Raw genomic sequence first — 4,200 nt, 5'->3', positions numbered from 1 at the left:
AAACTCACATATCAATAGAAACAGGACAGAAGGTAGATAAAAGAGACCCCACAATTTCAAATGCTTCTCCCTCTACCATTATTCCATTCCATAGCCACCCCACATCCCTTCGTCCCAACAGGGGAAGGGTTGCCATAAAAACCACCCCTCATGAAGAGGGGAAATGTGTTCTCCCTTTTGTAGCAAGGGAGGAAAAGCTTCCCGCTTTCTACCACCAGACAGCGCCACCTCCTTGACTGAAAATTTCACCCCTCACGATTTCTACATGGGAGACGCGTGTCGCGTGTTGTACATGATACCGGATGCGTGTAGAAGCCATTTTTCTGTACGTGTGCCAACCTCTTCAGATCCTTCTTCGTTTGTTTTGAGAGTTCGTTTTGAGCAAGACTTCAATACCTGGGGGAAAAATAATGTCTCCTTTTCCTCATGTGAAGTAAGCTGAGACAAAATGCAGAATGACAAGGACAAAGGACATGAAGAAGAACACCTTTGAAAGAATAATTGCCCCTCCCTGAATCGAACAAGAAACAATGGATATATGGTCTCAAAAAGGAAAACTAGTTCAAAACGAGGAAGACTTGGCTAAAATTTCATACACAAAAAGCCCGCCACCTAGAGTCTGCAGGGATCAAGGGTCAGAAAGTGATCAAGTGTATTGACCAAGGGATCGGAAGGTGTTTTAAGCTCCATGAATCCAGCTCATTAAGGCCATAAATTCCCGTAAATATCGGTGTAAATTCCCGCCACACACGTTTCGATAGGCGTAGGCGCAGATCCCTGGTCTATGCAGACCTAGCCTTTTTGGCAGGCCTGTTGTCTCAGGTCCGTCCCAACGTAATGGTCACCTAAGAGGCCTTACCTCCTTAGTCCATCAGGCCTCTCCACCAACTGTGACGGGCTTGATATGTGGAACTTGCGCCAATGTAAGCTACGAGTATAACAGGTGTAGGCACTGTAGGCTAAACATCAATCGCAGAGGCATTCCTGAGGGAGTGAAGGCCCAGAACTGGAACATACCTAGACTCTAGACCAAAACACCTGGCACAAACTCCAGGTTTGTTCCAGTTCTGGGCCTTCACTCCTTCAGGAATGCCTTTGCGATTGATGATGTTTAGCCTACACTTGTTATAGCTTACATTGGCGCAAGTTCCACATATGAAGCCCGTCACAGTTGGTGGAGAGGCCTGATGGACTAACGAGGTAAGGCCTCTTAGGTGACCATTACGTTGGGACGGACCTGTGAGACAAAAGGCCTGCCAAAAAGGCTCGGTCTGCATAGACCAGGGATCTGCGCCTACGCTTATCGAAACGTGTGTGGCGGGAATTTACACCAATATTTACGGGAATTTATGGCCTTAATTAGCTGGATTCATGGAGCTTAAAACAGTTTTGTTTACAATTGTGATGATGCTGAGGAAATTAGTTTGACGGATTCTTTGATTTTAATCCCGATTTTTCGAGGGAAGTTAGACGATGAAATTCCCTCCGATTTTCAAGACATTGTAAAAAAATCCCTTGTTAAGAAAATTTCGAGTTAGACAATACCTGTGATGATGCCGAGGAAATTCGTTTGACGGATTCTTTGATTTTCATTCCAATTTTTGAGGGAAGTAAAACGACGAAATTCCCTCCGATTTTCAAGGCATTGTAAAAAAATCCCTTGTTCAGAAAATTTCGAGTTAGACAATACCTGCCTGGATAATCGGAATAACTATACCTACTTACTTTATATTTATGTGAGGTACCTCAAAGGTTTAGAAAAGGAGGGGAGACAAGCAACCAAATTTAACCAATTTTAACTAAAATTCCTGCAAATACAAACTACTCTATTTTTTTATCTTAAACCTAAAATTTCTAGGCATTGACCTAGCTTTTTCTGTAAAATACCAGTGTACGAGTGTATTTCTTCTAGAATTTAAATTGTTTCAACTATGTCACATAAACATAACTCATACAAAAACAACAACAAAATTTAGCAACTAACACACTCGTGGTTTTTTCTCGTTATCACCAAATCACACGGCAGGCTAAGATAACGTGATGTCACGCGAACTGGAAAACTAGGGAAAACCTTGCCTGATCCTAATTCCTAAATCATAATAGTTTTAAAGCAAAGGTTTTTCTGCATAGCGTAAAAAAAGTCCATCTGCTGTGGGGTAGTTATTTATTCCTTCGACTTTGAAAGCCCTTTTACCCAAATAGCTAGCTAAAAAGAGTCTTAGCAGTGTTTGGCCCTTCTAGAATAATATGAGCTTCAATGTTTTCAATTATTTGGAATAAGGTCAATAATATTAGAAAATAAACTACACAGTGGGTAGTACCCACTCATCACAGAATATTATTAGGGTATTGGTATACGAAAAAGGGCCATCGGCTATTTAAGCCTTATGTCACTGTGACCTGGTTAGACACTGTGACCTGGTTAATATTGGGGTAAGGTGACAATTACTGCTTTGAGGTAGGGCTGAAATTCCTTCAGCGTATTCAACCTTCAATCCTACAACCTTCAACCCTTGATCAAACTCACATATCAAAAGAAACAGGACAGAAGGTAGATAAAAGAGACCCCACAATTCCAAATGCTTCTCCCTCTACCGTTCCATTCCATGGCCACCCCACATCCCTTCATCCCAACATAGGAAGGGTTGCCATAAAAACCACCCCTCCTGAAGAGGGGAAATGTGTTCTCCCTTTTGCAGCAAGGGAGGAGAAGCTTCCCACTTTCTAACACCAGACAGACTGCTCTGACAGCATTGCCCAATGCATCTTTGTCCACAGGGGCGCGCTTTATTCCGTTCTTACTGCGAGGCATTTTTTTAATCTGAAACATTTTTTTTTTAATGGTTAAATGTTATCTAGTATATTTGTGTTATCACTTTCGTAATGTCACAACTAGTCAAACCCCACAGTGCTAAATTTCACTATGCTGTGGCGGGACTCGAACCAAGGACCTACGGGTCACAAGTCCAACGCCTTATCCAACTAGCTATTGAGGTTGGGGTTGAAAAAAATTGGTCATTTCCACATAATGAACCCAACGTACCTTGGTTCACTCTGAAATTCTCATTAAAAACTCATGAAACTTCTTTGGAAAACATGGGAAAAGTTCTTTTTTTGGTATCCAGTAGTTTACCAAGATGTAGTGTACTTATTAAAACCACTCTTATTCAGATAGAACGTGAATTTCACGCTAAAACGGACAAAATAAAAGTGTGAGAGAATTACCAAAATTACCTTGGTCTACAGATTTTTTGAAAAATTAAACCATTCTTTAAAAACTCGATAGAATTTGAATTCTTTTTTACCTCTACAGTAGCAGAAAGGAAGATCTATAAATTAAACCCGGTTTTGAAGACCTAGACTGTCATTTTCCATTTAAATTTAACACTGAAAGAGATGATCACTATCAACCTAACGTACCTTGGAGCGATTCAAGGTACGTCAGGTAAAATGTATTCATGGTACGACACCATCACATTTTTTACATTTCTTTAAAAAAAATATGCTTGTAACAGATTTAAATTAAAAAGAATAAGCAGAAAAGACTTACCACCCTTAATTCTTCAAATTTGAATGACACTCAGGCACCTATCTCTTTCCGCTGAGAAAATAACTGGAAAAAATGCGACTTGAAAAAATTTACTATGGACCCTCCAAAATTTCACAACGAAATAAAAACGTAAACAATGATTTTAGAGACAGATGATTTCAACTGGATGGCCTTTAATGCAAATGGCATCGACTAGTATCACCCGCTGGGCGCTAGGTAGCACCACAAAATAGTTATTAAAAATGAACCGAGGTTCGTTATGTCCAAGGAACGGCCATTCACCCTACTTGTGTATCCAGCAAACCAAAACATGGAAATCATGTGGTCAAGCCCTCCAATTATTTCTGATATTAGCATGCAGATAAGTTTTGTGAATCGTAATGGTGTATTTGAATATTTTCAGCATACTTTGGACATGAAACAACATAATTTATTAGGATATTACATTGTTTTACATAGATATCTACGTAATATAAAACATACTAGTTACATAAATATGTACAGACCGACCTTTTTTGCAAGCCACAAATTTGGACAGGTTTTACGTCAAAGTCGAACAACGTGGAAATAAATATTACATCTGTATGTACCTACCTGTTGGAAAAAAAACTGCAGAGAGAGAGAGAGGAAGAGAGAGAGAGAGAGGGCCT

General features: G+C 39.9%; 1 long non-coding RNA gene across 3 annotated transcripts; it reads right to left on the bottom strand.

Moving 5' to 3' along the window:
* Nucleotides 1-339: 339 nt before the first annotated feature.
* On the bottom strand, nucleotides 340-3,835 carry LOC113472212. Of its 3 annotated transcripts, none has more exons than XR_003394628.1 (3): nucleotides 3,202-3,835; nucleotides 1,080-1,081; nucleotides 340-350 (listed from the first exon to the last, which is right to left on the bottom strand). It is a non-coding gene; the product is annotated as an uncharacterized LOC113472212 (long non-coding RNA). The 3 variants fall into 3 exon arrangements; XR_003394627.1 differs by having other exon boundaries at nucleotides 3,226-3,835; XR_003394630.1 differs by having other exon boundaries at nucleotides 3,235-3,835.
* Between the last annotated feature and the right edge of the window lie 365 nt (nucleotides 3,836-4,200).

The sequence above is a fragment of the Diaphorina citri genome, unplaced genomic scaffold (genome assembly GCF_000475195.1).
Source record: "Diaphorina citri unplaced genomic scaffold, Diaci psyllid genome assembly version 1.1 scaffold72, whole genome shotgun sequence".
Classification (NCBI taxonomy): domain Eukaryota; kingdom Metazoa; phylum Arthropoda; class Insecta; order Hemiptera; family Psyllidae; genus Diaphorina; species Diaphorina citri.
The sequence above is the reverse complement of the archived record's forward strand: the minus strand, read 5'-3'. Positions and strand labels throughout refer to the sequence as shown.